At 48.9% G+C, this 16,690-nt stretch overlaps 1 long non-coding RNA gene across 1 annotated transcript; it reads left to right on the top strand.

Moving 5' to 3' along the window:
- Positions 1 to 6,512: 6,512 nt before the first annotated feature.
- On the top strand, positions 6,513 to 14,626 carry LOC128144500 (uncharacterized). Its single transcript, XR_008236099.1, has 3 exons — positions 6,513 to 10,538; positions 11,189 to 11,407; positions 11,918 to 14,626. It is a non-coding gene; the product is annotated as an uncharacterized LOC128144500 (long non-coding RNA).
- The last annotated feature ends 2,064 nt before the right edge of the window (positions 14,627 to 16,690 follow it).

Genomic DNA, 16,690 nt, shown 5'->3' on the forward strand with positions numbered 1-16,690 from the left:
GTTTACTCCCTCCCAAAACATGTGGAAAAAGTAGCCTACTCTCTTCTTGTCCTGCTGCTCACCGATGTCTTTAATGTCTTGATGAAGATCAAAAAGCAGTTTCTCCTTGGAGAGAAGTCCCTGGAGTTCAGAGTGACTGGACTGAGGACAACATAATTGAAGAAGGAAAAGAAAATCAGCAGTTTTTATTTCTGTGCACCATTATGGACAAGGACACAGTTAGTGCTTGTGATGGCAGGGTGAGGCCAGTGCTTTCTCAGAGCTTTAGAGCAGTTAGCAAGAAAAAATCGTATCACATGTGAATTGAAATTTCCACTGCCAGCCCTAGGGAGCCTGCAGAGAGGTGTGAAATGATGCATCCTACTTGTTCTCCTAGCTGGGCTGAACCTCTAGCTAGAAACATGTTTTTGGTCAGGCTAAGCAGATGCGAGTGAGGTTTTATAAGGTAGCAGATTCCCTGAGTGAAAAGCTTCTTTTTTAAGATGCTCGTCTGGAACCGGTATGTTGCTCTAAGGAGCCTGCAGGGGATGCACAGCCTCCACTTGCAGATGGCTAGGTGGTACCCAGGGGCCTTTTGAATGTCCCACATGCAAGTGAAGCATGAGTATAAGTGTAGCCTGCACTTGTGCTTCACATTTTGAGCTGCTATAGGTTCCAAACTGCCTCTTTACATCTTTTAACTCAGCTGTTTCTGGTCATGGTCGCTAGGATGCCGTGTGATGGAGCACAACACACCTCAGGGGGACAGCAACAAGGCTCAGTCAAAAGGAGAAATAACAAGTTGGGTTGTTTGTCGTTCTGGATGCAGTGTGAAGCATCTCTGGTTTGGCTGCATCTCCTTGTATATCTTGCTTTCTGCTGATTTGATCCTGGCTTTCTGTCATGCCAAAAGCAAAGACATTTGCATGGTATAGTAGAGTTTTTCAGGTTTATAAAGGATGTGCTGCCCTGTGCAGAGAAGTTACTTACCATACATACCCCATACCTATTTTTTACTGTATCAGTTAGAGGTTAGTAGTAGCCTTATACTCTTTTGTGAGGCCATAATCAGACTCCCAAGTGGATAAACCAGGAAAGCAAAGGAAAACATAGTGCAACTGGTATTATTGTTCTTAAATGAGGTTAAAGGCAGTTGGTTTACAACTGAAGGGCACTTGGTACGAAGGGAAATGGTTGTTTCTACCCTGGCCCTGGCAGATCTTAAAACTAAGAAACCTGCTCTGTTGTTAAAAACAGCCATCTGACTGAGTAAACACTACACTTTCTGAAATGGCTTAAACTGGGGCTTGTTCTCTGACAAACATTTTATAACCAAAAAAATGCAACTCCAGAGTGCAGCAGACTGTTATTTCATTCTGCAGGTCATCCCAGAATATGCCATTTTGGGACATCTTGAACTTCTTCAGGGGTTCTTCTTCTTCTTCAACTCTTCTTGAACCCCTGTTCAAACCAAGGGTTCAACGGAATGTGTCTTAGTGCCACTTGCTGCTGCAGGGCTTTGATCTTCTTTTTCACAGTCAGCCAACACTCCTGGATTGTTACTGGGGCAATGTCAGACCCTTACTTTAGGGAATCTTTTAAACCCCCTTGATGTGGGAGAGCTGCTGAAGACCAAGGTGAGAGCTGGTTTTGGCCAACTATTAAATCCGATAGCAAGCCAGTTCCTTGGAGGACTGGGGCATCTGAAAACATCTTATGAACCGAATGGAGCAGATGGGCCACACAGGCATGGCCTAAGGAGACAAGATCGTGTCACAGGTCCCCAGGCTGAGACACTCAGGCTCTTCTCAGTGAGTGAGGGCATCTGGAAGGAATGGTCTTTGCCCCAGCATCCCCAAGCGATGCCCCGCAGGGAGGGTAGCTGTTGGGCTATGGATGGAGCAGCCTCCAGCCTGAGCTGTGGTTTTAGCTGGGGAAGGCAGCCAAAGGCAGACCCTCCACCTTGCACTGTGGCATGGCCCTTCCTCTCCCAGTTCTGGTCCACTGACTACACAGAGTGACACGGACATGGCCTGGACAATGTCCTATGGCTTTGGTTAGCTAGCCTCACCGTGCCAAGGTGTTCGTGATGTGCCTGCTTAAAGTTACTTAAAAAAACAAAGAAAACACATTATAGGGGGCTGTAAAAAAAAAAATCCAGAAGTTGAACTATTGTTTGATTTTAAAATTGGTACATTTCCTTAAAGTACCCAAGAAACTAAAAGCAAAGCAAAAGATTTTAGGTCAAATTAAACATTGCAGGTCAAACAGAGACTTTGTTTTTGAAATCTAGCTAAAGAATATGAACTTTCTTTTTAGGATTAGCCTAAACCAATTTTTTGGAGGGTTTTCTTTCTTCCTGTTTATAGAAGTGAAGGGGAAAAGATGTTCTTTTTTTGTGTGACTCTGTAGGTGTGCGTGCTAGGCTGCAGCTCAGCACCGCTCTGAACTTGGCAGGCTCCGCCTGGGGTGGAGGGGTGAAATCCTTGCAGAGGTTTGAACCTCCCAGACCACCCTGTCCCTGGGGTAACGCAGCTCCCTCCATTGTGTTTGACCTGGGACATGGGTGGGGTGTTGAGATTCCACAACTAAGTGTGACCGAGACACATTCGCGGGGAGAAAGGAGGTTCTGGGTGCCCTTGCTGGTCTCCTCATAGCAGGCTCCGCCCCAGACCTAGTGTAACTTATGCTTGTGTCCAGGCTTCACATTTGCATTTTATTAAGTTGGTTTATTTATTATTCATTCATGACCCAAACATGCTTCTCACTCAATCTTTTTGTGAAGGGGTCTTGCAGTGGAAATCTGTTAGAGCTCAGCTGACTCTGCCCACATCCCGGATAGGCTCCCTGCATCCCTTGGCCCTGCAGCATTCACTTTCTGCTCCGTGACCCAGCAGCTGGCTGGTTTGATCTGTGCCTACGCCTCAGGCGGGAGCAGCGTCACACATCCCCTGCCCTGCCATGCCTGTGCACCGGAGCCTTTGGTAACCGTCATGTTTAGGAACACTGCATTTGATGACCAATGCACTAAGCATTGGATTTTCCAGCTGTGTTGGTTTTTCTACTACCCTCTCCTTGGCCTGGCATTTGCGAGCAAAGGGCTTCTGCTTTTACTACCCAATTCTGCGGGATTCTGCCAACCCTTGGCTTTCATGGACCTCATCCTTCTTTGAAACACCTCGTTCCACCTTCCCTCCAGACAGACTAACCTAGCTTTCTCCTCTGTGCCCATCCTCTACTCTTCTCCACCTGCCCAGCTCAGGGTCCACCTTGATTATTATTTTCATTAGTTTCATGCCCTGGGTGCCATGTGTACAAGTGCCATCTGCATTTCTCTAGGATCACATTGCTTTCAGCTAATGTAAGGGTGCTGCGTCTTGCTGGAGCTGTACCCTGTTAAAATTCTCCCCTTCAATATATTGACACTAAACAAAGGCAGAAGGCTCTGACAACTGTTGCCTGAATTACCAAGCACTTGCTGACTCTGGATCATCCTACTACTTCTTTAAACACAGCCTTTAAACTGAGTTTATGCAGTTATGTGGACTGCAGCATGCTACTTGTCTGGAGACTTTTAGTCATGGGACGGGGTTTGGTTTGGGGTTTTGAGGTGTTGGGGTTTTTTTAAGTCTCCCTTCTCACATGGAGGAAGGGTGAATCCACAGGGATTCCCAGCTGGAGGAAAGGGTGAATCCGCAGGAGCTCCTTTGGTGGGGGAAGGGGTGAAGAAATGACAGCAGCCCCCAAAACAGCAGGAGAATGAGCTTGGGCCAAAACGTGAAAGAGAATATTCAAGGAGGAGGGAAAAAAACCACCCCAGTTGTTGCTTGGGGAGGAGGGAGAACTGGTGGGGAATGTGTTGTCTGGTATGTGCCATCATAGCTGCCTGGAGAGCGCCAGCGCTAGCCATCGGCCAACCCATGCCTGCTGTAGGCAGCTGCCCAGCCCAGAGAGGGATGCAGCCATGGGGCTGGCAGGACCTCTTGCCCCCTGGCCAGGACCTCGGCTCCCGATGTCTGCACTGGAGTGAGCCTAGCTTTCATTTTGGAGAAAGAAGGAGCTCTGACTGAAGGACGGTCAACACAGGGTAGCTGTTCCCCATGCCCACAGGGGAAGGTTGCGTCCAGGAGGGGTGCAGAGCTGTGGGTTGGGGTCATGCTGGCCCCTTCACCTCCTGTCCATCGAGGGTGGATGCCGAGGGCTGCCGGCAGGCAGGTGCTGGTGGATGGCACTCCCGAATACACAGCATTGGCTCACCCACTTCCAGCTGTGGTCCAGCACATTTGCTGGTTGAGTTGAGTGAGTTGGACAGCAGTCAAGACCTTTTCAGAAAGATAACATAGGTGGGTCCAAGGGCCAGTGTACTCTGGAGTAAGTTGTGCCCTGCCAAGCCCCTCTGAAACCCACTTGATTGCGAGGCAGAGCCATGGGGAAAGAGCAAGGCGGGGCTTCGTGCTGTGGAAATCTCAGCGCTTCGTTCCAGTTCAGAAATTATGGTTTTCAATAAGCCAAAGCCAGAATAGGAGTAGTTTTGGTTAAAAGAAAATGGAAACACAAATAAAAAAAAAAAAGTTTAGTCTGCTGTTTGAAAAAAGAAGTCAAAGCAGCTTTGAGTGCTCTGGTTTGAGGACTGCTTTCCCTCCCTGCTCAATGAAAACTCTAAACTGTGCTTGCCGTATTTTAGTTTTGCTCCATTTTTACCCTAAAAAAGTGTGTTAATAAGCATTTCTTTGTAGCTAGCAAGCCGCTTCCAGATGTGTTTATCCTGAATGTGCTTATCGGTTCCTGTGTGCCACTTAGTTATAATGAGCTCAAGAGGGAGCTTGCTATGTACCCAGTTCAGAGGATATTACTGAGGAGCCACTGCTCTCAGATACTGCTCACTACTGCAGGGTGGGCTTGAGACAGCTTTGAGCAAAGTGCTGTAGAAACATCGAGGAAATGTCCATTCCTGCCCTAGGCCCTGCCCTCATCCCTGAAATGTGCACCGCATAAATACAGCCAAATCAATTTGGGTACTTCATTTGTGCAGTGCAGAGAGATCTACTGTGGGGATCTTGAGAGTTGAATGTCTTTAGTGTTTTGCATTTAAGTTCTCAGCATTAAAGTGCATAAATAGAGGGCCTTGCATTTAGTAATTTATTATTCAGTCTAGGAAATACACTAATACCTTTATCAGAATTATATATGTCATTCAAAACACAAAAGCACAAATCACTGAGGAACAGGCAGATATTAAGGGCTGCTGTTCTCCCTCCCTCCTGAATGGCAGCCAATAACCAGCGAGAGAAACACGATTTTCTCCTAAACAAATGTTTCACTTTTGTGTGTGTGTCAATATATACAATTTATCTTTTTTTTTTTTAAAGCAGGCCAAGGAAAGAAAGGAAAAGCTTAAGTGCCTGAGGTGTGGTGAAGCATTTTGCTCTATCCCCTGACATTGCTAAGTGCCAGCTGTGTTTCCCCTCTGCCTCCCAGGAATGGGAGGACAAGAGCAGGAAGTGTGAGGATTTGGGGTCAGCAAGCCTGGACTGGGGGAGGAATTTCATCTTAGCTGTTCCAGGTCATGGGACCTCTGGTCCTGACGGAGGTCTGGTGGCAAGGCGGTGAAATAAAGGTGCTCAGTGAGATAAACCAACCTCAGCCCAAGAGATCACACTTGAATGTTCCTCTAGCATGTAAAGAGGTGGTGGAGAGGCTTCTATGTGAGCATCAGAGGATGGGTTTGGGTGCCACCTAAAGAACTTCAACTTAAAGCTTGCTTCAGTAAAACATTTTGGGGACCCTCTCACGGATCTCACACAAAAGCAGGTCCAGCTGCTGCAGCTGGGCTCAGAGGAAGCCAGTCAACCCATGACTGATGCTGTGCTGTAAAGGACCCCTGAGATCAGGTACCAGGGCTAGGCAGAGAGACCTGCATGATGAGACCCCTCTAGCCAGAGCCCCAGGGTGCCCCAGCACAGTTTCCATGAGGAATCTGGCCAGCGGCATTCACCCTACAGCACATGGAGCAGAGGTAGGAAAAAAAACCACTCGGGAGTGCTCATGCATTTGCCAGTGTTGCTGTAGCCAAAATATATTCTGGAAAGTATGGCGCACACACGTAATTCATTTAACACAGCCCCAGGCTAAGAAGAAAACAGGAAATGCCCTTCTGAAACCCACTAATGGACCTTCTCCTCCAGTCTCCTGTTGCTGATAAAGCCCAACTTCATAAGCCACAGGGGAAGTCATAAAACTGGTGTCATGATCCCAGTGGTTGAGCCAAAGGCAGTTGAAAGTCAATGGAGAGGCTCTCATTGACTCGAATGTGCTGTGACTTTGGACCTTGTGCCATTAAACCTCTATGGGGAAAGACGAGGGAAGGGAAAATGTGTGGGAGTAGGACTGCAAGTCCTCACTAAAACTGTTTGTTCCTTTATTTTTAATCTCCAGCATCACTGGACATCGTCCCTCTGGAGGTGCTGCCAGACCATTGAGTGCCTCCATCCTTGCACACCAGGCACCCTCTTCCTGGAGAAAAATGGGGAACTTTGGTTTTATTCCATTTTTCACCCATGCCAAAGTCTATTTAATATCAGGTTCACTGTGGTTTTTTGGGTTTGGTCCGACAAATGCCTTCAGGGCAGGTCAGTACATCTCCCAAGCTACCACTTTGTTGTGCCTTTGGAGCTTGCAAAATCCAAGGAGACCTCTATCATTCAGTTTGAACATCACTCCCCAGTTGAGACTCAAATGGCGGGAGTGTTAGAGAATGTTATTGATAAACAATAGATGTCTGGTGGAGACGCTGATTATTTTCCTGGTACAAAAGACTGCTGCATCCTATGTGATAATTCCCCTTTCTTTTCCTCCTTGTTGGCTTTGTGTTTTTGTGATTTATTTGTGGGCTGGCAAGCGTCCACAGCCCTGCAGGAAATGGCTGTCTGCTATTGTGTTGGGGGGGGCTATATAAACGTGTAATTTTCCCACTACATTAATTATAGACGTTTTCTCCCTCGCTGGAGCAGCTCCACGTTTTCTCTGCCCTTTCACTTTGGAGACAGAGCATTCTCCCCACAACCCCAGCCCAAGCTGTGCGTATTTATAGGGAACCCCGACTCTGACATCCTCAACCGAGCTGAGGAAAAGTTAAAGAGTGGGTCATTCCTGTTTGCCAGCTTGGCCTGGTCACAAACACTGTAGAGGGGAAACTCACTGGCTTTTTTACCTGATGATAATAGCTCCAGAATAGCAGCATAGCCAGGTTTTCTCTGGCTATTCCTCCTGCTGACACTTTCCTCAAGAATAAAAGTGGTTTGCCCTAAGAAAACAACCATCTTGTTATGGAAAAGCAATTGTAGAACAATTTACTTTGGAATAGCTATGCTACTTGATTCCTGGCTCCTGGAGATAGACCCAGCTGAACTTGGAGCAAAGAAATGAAATCTGAGGCAAAATTCAGGGTGGTTATATCAGGTTTTGTTCAAGAAAAGGCAGGAGTGAGAGGTTACACTGAGATACATTGTCCCAGCTCTGTGCTTGTTTGGCTCTACTCTGTTGGCCAGGTCTGGTCATATGGCCTTCAACCTGTATGGACTGGAAAAGCAACCCCTTTTGTTTCTCTCTTACGAAAACATAGCTAAAATGAGGAATTCCTCAGTGGAAAATCTGCACGTGCAAAATGCCCTGCTCTGAAGAAGGCATTTTAAAAAGGGATTTTTATCAAAATCCCTGTTTGGCTGAAGTGCAGGTTTTGTCCCCTACAAGGCCACCGTGGTGCTTTTTTGGATTCGTAGCTTGTGCTTCCCATCCCACTGGACCCCTCTCGAAGTTCCTGTGCAGGATGCTGTCTCCTGCCATTGCATTTGGGACATCAGTGGAGCCACATGGCAGGTGTGTGCCTGCAGATCTATATGGGAAATAATCTGACAAGGGAACAGAGGGAAATGGTGAAACCATGCTACAGCTTTGCAGGTCCTACCTTGCAGCCTGCCAGACCCCAAAACCTGAATTTTAGGGCTGATGTGGTTTTTTTGTCCTCAGTGGCTGAACTGGCATGTGGTTGCTATTCACCTGATGTGTAACACTGAAGCTGCAATGCGCCTTTTGTGGGCTGAGCTGTGATCTGTGTTTGCTGGGTGCTCTGGAGAGGATTTGCTGTAGCTGGTCATTGTTTTGAAGGTTTATTGATCTCCTGTAGTGCATGAAATTCTCTCACATTACGTGCTGAAACTGTGCACTGAGATGCTTAGGAAGCCCCTAACATAGTGAGTTTTGGCTCATGGTGTCTCTTGTTTGCTTCTGACCCAGGAATTGTTTAAGTCTCTTGAAGAAAAACCATCTTAGAAATACAAATGCACACAATGCAGATTGGGACAGGGAGAAGCAAACATCTGCTGTTATTTTAGAGGGCATGCCTGCCAATGAGAAGGCTTAATAATGAATCATGTTCTTTCTTTCTTGAGCTGTAACTCCTGGAAATAAGAAACGTGGCCAAATTTGTACCAGAAGATGCTGCATCTCTGAGTGGACGCTCCTTCAATAGAGGAGCTCTTTTGAGCATCCTGGGGATCTCTGCAGATCTACCTGTCATTGAAGGGGTCATATAATTTCCAGCAGGCTGGATGTACCGAGTGTCCTTTGGCTTGTAATGTGGGTTCCCTGTAGACTCCTAATGAAATGCAAGTCCTGCTGTGATTTTTCTCCGGTTTTGCCTGCCAGAAGTGGGCATGTTCATCACACAGGGTATGTTGGCAAGTACAGAGCAGGTCGGATTTATTACAAGCACAGAGGCTGTGCTGCCCGTGACCATCCCTGGTTCCTCTACAGAGGCTTTTTAGTGCTGATGTGTGTGGGGATATGGGCATGCTGTTTCTCCAAGCCAGAGTCTAAAAGCCAAAAGGAGGAGAGTGAGGGGGCCAAAGCACAGACCCCCAGGAGGGCAGTGAAAATTTGTTTCCTGCCTCTGCTGCTGCTGGCCTATGGAGCTGCACTGGAGGGGACACAGCCGACCATGCTGGAGGGGAAGACAGGCAGAGCTCAGCTGCTTTCGGGTAACCAGCAGCAGGACAAGGGAGCCATCGTGTCTCGAGTGATGCTGCGCAGGTAAGCCAGTGCTGGCGAGTAGCCACAACTCATTGCTCTGCGAGAAATCCCAGACCGAGGCTGAGCCGTTGTTTCGATTCCTCACCACGACACTGAGAAGGGAGAGGGCTGTGCCCACTGCATCCAGCCCATGGGAGTGGAGGGACACATGCCGTAACATCAGGGAGGTCTGCAAGGACAGGCCACAAACCTGAGCCAGCTTGGTGGCATGAGATCAGGAGGATAGTGAGGATTTGTGATGGGTAGACATCCTGGGATGCAGCTTTCTGGGGTGAGCTCTGTCAACCTCCTGTCGGGAGGCATTGCCTGGATGTGCTGGTGCCCTGGCCCTGCTGGGATGCGTCTCCTTGGTCTCTTTGGGGCTGGAAGTGTGCTGCCAACAGAGTTTCTTCCAGGGGTCCCAGCTAAGCATAGGAGGTAAATCTGGCCAGATCCACATCAAAATTAAGCACCTTATTGTGCTTGTTCTGCCTCATCCCTGTAAATCTTGAGCACTTTTCATGAGCTCTCTTGCATTCGACTCTCAGAGAACAACTGCCACACAGTCCATGTGTTGGCAAAATGCTTTATCAGTCTGTGTAGATGAAGCCTTGTGGGCTTGTGCAGGATTATTATTGCATACCTGTGGCTGATGTCAGCAGGTCGAGGCTGGGACAGTGCCGTCAGAAGCCACGTTTCCTTGAGAAAGCACCTACCTGACTGTGAGCATCACTTGGGTGAGTCTGTACATGCAGTGTCCAAAAGGTTGCTGTCACATATACATGTGGTCTGGCCTCACTGAGTGATGGAAATCCTCCTGGGGAGGGAAGGATGCCCTCATGAAATCTTTTATTATCTTCAGTTCATCTCTTCTGAGAAAGATGCCAGGAGGAAAAGCTCCCAGAAGGGGATGCTGCAGTGCCCAGCAGCAGGGGAACCACGTTTCTTCTCTTTAACACAAGTTAGCATAAGAAATTCCCCCTACTTCCTGCATGAAGGCATGGCTCATCTGTGCACTGACCACTGATGAGGTGGGACACTGAAGGACCTTAAGCAACTAAGCTTTGTGCATAATAATTCTGCTGCTATGGCCTTGTGGGGTGCTATATGTACCCAGTGCTGAGAGCTGGCTGTGACCAGTTGTTTGGGTGGGCTGCCAGAGGGGGTCACTGGAGTGGGGATGCAGGGTTGGGAGTTGAGCTGAAGTCTCTTTAGGGGCTCTCGTTTCCACCCATCAGACCTCTCAGCACTGCCACTGGGTTCCCCTTTCCCATAAGGTCAGTGAGATTTGGGCAAGGAGAGCAGGTTGGGCTGTTGCCTGCTTGTCCACCCTTCCTGAGATGCTGTTGCTCAATCTCCTCTTTGTTTCAAGCAGCTGAAAGGCAGGAGCACGGGAGGCAAATTGCGGCACTTGCAGCAAGCACTTCACGACATGCCCCGCACATCCAAACACAATGCAATTTTGCATCTGAGTACCAAAAGCTAAACAGCAGGTGAGACTGGGTTAACAGCCTGGGCATGGCAGTTTCTAAAGCAACACCTGGGGAGCTCTAAACACAAACACCATTAGCAATAACAGGATCTGTGCACTTAACTCCCTGCCCTGCTCTAAAAGCTCCGGCTCCAAGCAGCAAGCATCCTCTGCTTTATCCTCTTGGTCCAGCTCAGTGCTGGACTGAGGAGCTGGACCACCTGCCGTCACACAGGCATTTAGTTTAAATCCCATCCACACGCTTTTCCATTTTGCCAGTTTTGGAGAATGTTCACCATTAAAGCCCTTCCTTTCACACATCACAAAGGTATGGATTTATTGGTGCACTGTAACTAAGTGCCATGAATTTACTGCCCTTGTCAGTAACAAGGAGGTGCTGCTGTGATGCTGATACAGCCATCAGTGTGTGGCCTTCAGTGGCTGTAAGCTAAAGAAACACCATCCGTCTGAATACTGGGCACTGCAGGGGGAAGGGATGCAGGGCAGGTGTAAAAGTGGGCCAGACCTGAGGTAAAATACAGGAGGGCAAGTGTGCTCTGCTTCCAGAGACCCAGGGAGGCTGCAGAAAGATGCTGAGTAAAAATTGTAGTGGGACAGCACAGGTGGTGGAGGGAGTTGAAGAAACATCCATTATTTATATACCCTTTGCAGTGAGCTCACGGCAAGTTGGGATTGGCCAGGAACTGGGTCAGGATAAAGCAGGATGAAGCAAACAAAACCTGAAGTCCTTGAGCGAGGCCCCCCGCCAAGCCTGCGCTGATGCTCTCACACTCTTTCCTGCTGCAGCACCCTCCGGCCAGGTTCTCGGCAGCCACAGCACTGTGGCAGGGCCAGCCTCTGTGAGCTGGATATGCCTGCAACCCCAGCTTGGTGAGTATGTATGGGAAGAGTGATATTTATCACACAGTAACACACTCTGGGCACTTATCAGTTTAATGACCCACATAAAGGTTTTCATCTTGTCCAGTTTGGGGTCACAGAATGGGTTGTTGCATTGCTTGTGTCATGCGAGTGTATTTAGCAAACCCAGAGGCAGAGACGCAGCTGATGGAAGGGAGAGGTGTTCCCTTACCACAAGCCAAAGGGGAGGCAATGTTGATACGTCCACCATGGGTGTGAGATGCAATGAGTCAAGAGAGCCCCTGCTGCTTGCCAGTATTCACCCCCTTGGTCTCCCTGCATGAGCAGTGGGGAAGGTGGATTCATGCATTTGGCAAGGTCTGGTACTCAAGTGTGCACAGAGAAGGGGTTTAGTTTTACACGATGAATCGGCATGTAAGCCCATAGAGAGGGCCTGTGGGCTTGACATGGCATTGGCAAGCTGTCCAACGAGGCAAGTGATGCTCCTGATGAGTGTTTAATCATGCTGCATTTTCTCAGGGAAAGCAATGATCTTCAGCCACAAGGTCTGAAGGGCAGGCTCAGAAGGTCTGAAGTTCATCAGGATTGTTCTACTGGGTCCTATCAAGGACTAGCTGTCCCTGGGGTTCAGCTGCAGGCTTCATCTGTGCATGTGACATGGTCCAGTCACTTAAACCCTGTATGACAAACTACACTTCCAGAAACAACAGCCACATCTGCCCTTGTAAAAATAAGAGATTAGTGGTTGCATACTTGCTAGGCACCATGAGCTGCCTTGAGTGTCTGCAGCTAGCAGCTCAAGGTTTGGGCTATAGGGTAACCCAGGTTTAAAGCCAAGTGACATCACCTTCAACGCTATTTCAACCTGCAGTAAAATTATTTATTGGTTTCAGAACATATGAGTCCTCTGGTCCTTGGACAGGCGAATTTGTCCATGGAGATCACAAAGTACGCTAAGCCTCCTTTTTCTATACAGATGCCTAAATGTGTCCATTTCAAGATCCTGCTTTGAAAGGCACTGAGAAAACTCCAAATATTACAGGCGATGGGAAGAACCTATGAAACACAAAAGCAGCAGCAAACTGAGGCAGACACTAAGTGCTGGGTAAGTGCTGGCACTGCTGCAAACCACTGCAGGTAGTCCCACAAATGCACAACACAGGATTTCTTGGTTTCCTCCAAGGCTGCTGCTATCAGCCCTGAAATAGGGAAAATATTGCACTGGATTGACTTAGGTTTCCATCAGAACTGTCAATCTGTTTTTTCTTAAGGGGCAAAAAAAATGAACACTCACACATACTGCTACAACAACATGAAGTATTTTCCTCTTCAAGAGCCCTTCCTCGCTATCCAACACCTTCCTTTAAAGAATGGTGCAGAAGTCAAGCAGAGCTGTGCATCATCCAGAAAGCACACAGCACTCAACAGCAATGCTCAAGGATTCCTAGGAGCCTGTGCTGCATGGGGAGAGCTATAACAGGGAACTCTGCAGCAAGCGTGCAGCTGATCCTCTCATCCAGGGAAGCGGGGCTTGGAAACCACGCTGGGGGGTTGCCATCTGGCAACGCGTGCCTTCTACTTGGAGCAAGAAATGTCAAGGAGAATTAGTGAGATGACTGGAGACTTAAACTGCAATGGGAAGCAACTGCTGTTCATAAGCAGGCTGTGACTACTCAGCCTTGCTAATCAGATTTCAGAAGATGCTCAGCTGGCTCATGCTGTAGGGTGCTTGTTGCATGTTTTGCTAACAATGCCGTGCTGCTGGGGTCTGTATTTCAGCAAGAAAGGAGAAGGCTCCCCTGGGGGGAGCCTGACTTAACGCCCGGAGACCTGGTTTTGTCGGTGGAGGGGGAAAAGGCCATTTGGAAACCCATATATCTTGAGCATGGCTCTGATACCTGCTCTGTAGGTCATTTAAAGCAAGCAAGGCAGGACCAGATGCTCCTCTGAGCACTAGCTGTAAGCACTGAGGTTACCAAAACAGCCTTACCCAAACAGATCTGCTGGCTGGGGGTGACCTGACAACCTGCCCAACATTCTGGGCAGCCAGAACCTGCCCTGATGCCGAAGCCCCGGTTGCTTGGCCACGCTGGGCCTAGGCATGTCAGTGCCAGGAGGAAAAGCAACCATATCCAGCGCCGGCATGCCAGCTTCATCGCTGCTCGGCCAGTCCAGCTTGCTTCAGCCCCCTCCCCGAAGCACACTTTAGCCGAGGCACTAGAGAGCGTGGATCAATATTTGAGCCAAAGGAAATGGTGATCCTTTGCACTGGATCAAGGTTTTAATTAGTAAAGGATTGTGTGATTTTGCATGATTTGCTTGATACCAATTCCCACGAAGAATAAAAGTTTACTTCCATCTCCCAGCACTCTATTAAAGCAGCTTCCGTTAGCGCTGCCTGTGCTCTCGACTGTGCTGTATATGGCATTTCTATTTTTAGAAACCAGGGTTGCCGTGACAACCCAGTGTATTTTTTGTTAAATATAGCAGCTGTTGCAGGGAACTCTTGTCCTTCTGGATGTAAAGGCTGTGTTTTTGCCCTCTGCTCAGGGTATTAAATGCAGATGGGAAAGGATGATTAAATAAGTGGAAGCCCAGAAGAAACCATGGATCTGTAATTACACAGAGAGATTTTGAATGAAGCTGTGTGTGTCTGCTGCTTCAGAAGCAGCCCTTCTGCATTAGAAATGGTGTGGGGAGAGGGATGTGGAGCTTTTCAGTGTGGGCTGTGGGCTCCATGAGAGCACCCATCCCCTCTCTCTCTCACCAGCTGGGATGCTCACTTGCTGGCTCCCCAGTCTGCCTGTCTTTTGCCCGTTCTGGTCTCTGCCCCTTCCAGGAGACAGGCTGGTCCTGGCTGTGCTCGCCAGGACTTGTCCCGTCCGGGAGGAGACATGGGAGTGCCAAATAGGTCTTGCCATCAGAGGATCCCTGCGGGAAGGAAGGAGCCTGTTTTGGGAAAAGCAAGTTTTGCCTCCTACTCACACTTAAGGAGCTTGAGCAAGAAGGATGTGTTGCAGGGTTAGGGTCTGGAGCTGCATCTCCTGTTGCGTGATGGAGACCTCACTGGAAGAAGTGCCAATGCACAGGCACAGGTCCCATCTCCAGGGCTGACCCAGGGGTGCAGCATGAGGATGCTGCAGAACTGTGCTGCACCCCAGAGCAGTAACACGCCCAAGCTTCGGTGTTCAATGGGGAATAAACTGACTCTGTTTCCTTTTTTTTAAATTTGTTTGTCTTTGTCACTTCTTTACTGGATCCCTGTACGGTGCAAACACATCCCCTTAAAGGGCCGGTTTTCATCTCCTGGGAGGAGGGAGAAGAGGGATTTCTCATTCTGCCGGGTTCGCTTTGTGGTTGGCGCTTTGCCTTCCCATTTTGGCGGGAGCTTCCAAATTCAGTGAGTTCCAAGGGACACTTGTGAGTCTCTGTCAGCACAGCCTCTGCTTTGCATTTATTTCCATTTCAGTTCGCATTGTGCCCAGGTGGCTGCAGCAATAGCTCTGTGCATGGGGCGGGGGAGCACTATCGCTTGGGCCAAGGGCAGTATGTCAGCTGGGAGATGGAGATCTTTTTTTAATTAACTGGTCTTTGCCTCATTAAATGAAAAAGGAAACCTAGTGAACAGTAGATACACAGCAGGGCTTAGGGTCTTTGAAAGTTTCTGTAAAAAGCGGATGCAACAACAAACAAACAAAGAACCAGAGTTAAAACAGCTTGATTTTAGAATATCCGTGGAGGTCACTGTGACCAAGACTTTGAAGAGGAATAATATATCTCTGGGATTCTTATCTGTTCCCTGAGCTATCGTGAGCGGCATCTATTGCTGGGGATGTTACTGCTTTTGTGAATTTAATAGCATAAACATTGCTTATGCAAGCAGAACACTGCAGGGGAAGGGATCTCCTCTTGCACACTGCAGAGCTGCCTCTGCGGACATCAGGGGCTTGAGTTTGCCCTGCTACCTGCTCCCTGCACCCTCCAGGCCCTTCACCCCACATGTGGCCTGGCTTTTCAACCAGCTGTGCAAGGGGATTTTGAGGAGGTGGGTGATTTTAAAGACTCAGGGATTTAGGAAGCAGTAGGATGGAGTCAGATGCCGGCTATGCTACCAACTGCCTGCTAGAGTCTGTCCTGGTCCCTCTGCAGAGCTGGAGGCTGTTTCCACACTTGCTAGAGCATCTTCTTCTAGCTGAGGGCGTAAATATGGGGGTCATCCCTGAGGAGGTGCTGCCTGTAATGAAGGAAGGAAAGGCTGCCACATCAAATTTGAAGACTTCCTTGCATCCTTCAGGGTTGTCAGACATTTCTGGCCCAGAAAATGTAGCTTGCAGGTAGGAGGGAGGTTTGGGGCAGTCATTTGAGATGCCACTTTGGTTTTAATCCAGCATGAGGTGAAGGGAGGCCTGTGGAGTGGGCACAGTTATAAAAAAAGGTGATTGCACAGGCACCCGAAGCGTGGCTTCTGTGTCTTCAGGCTCCTCCAGCTGCGATGCTCCCCTTGCAGCCTCTCTGCCTTAGCAGCCATGGCTGGCAGGACCTGGTACATTTGATGTTCCCTCTCCCCACTCTGGCTCTGCTTAGTTGCATCCCTGAATGTGCACATGTTTAAAGGTGGTGTCAAGCCCCCAGTAACACCGGGCAGCTTTGGTGAACCCCAGTCCCAAGTGGTTGGACCTAAAGGACTGCAAGCAAAAGTCATGTCCCTCAGGGTGCCCTTTGGAGCGGCCTCGTCTGATGGCCAAGCCAAAGACCACCTCAAGGGCTGAGGACAAAGCTGCTTTGTGGCTTTCCACCATGCTTCCCCCAAGGCCAGTGCCCCAGGACTTCCCATAAAAGTGCATCTTCCCATTGCACTTTTATGGGCTCCTTGTAGGGGGTGCCCTTGGCTTGTGACTAGTCCCTGGTCTAGTGGGGATGATGCCCCCCATTCCTCACATGAAGCACTGGTGCCCCTGAGATAGAAGAGCTGCTGCCAGGGTACAGGACAAGCCCAGGGTTGTGCTAAGAGTGGACATGGGTGGTACAGGGGAGAAATAACGCCGATGCCATGCAACAGGATCCCAGCATGTGAGGAGCCCAGGCAAAGCTGCCAGCAAGTGATGCAGGTTGTTTTGTCCTTGGAGCCGCTTCCCCATCATGACACTCCTCACAGGGTTAGATATTGTGCTGTGTGCTCGCAGTTAATCCTGCTGGGTTCCCCAGGAAGGGACAGACACTCCCTGTCCACATCAGCCAACATCCCACCTCAGCTGTACCCACTGCCAGGCAGGGCTGTAGGGCTGGGGTGAT

Source organism: Harpia harpyja, chromosome 7 (genome assembly GCF_026419915.1).
Source record: "Harpia harpyja isolate bHarHar1 chromosome 7, bHarHar1 primary haplotype, whole genome shotgun sequence".
Classification (NCBI taxonomy): domain Eukaryota; kingdom Metazoa; phylum Chordata; class Aves; order Accipitriformes; family Accipitridae; genus Harpia; species Harpia harpyja.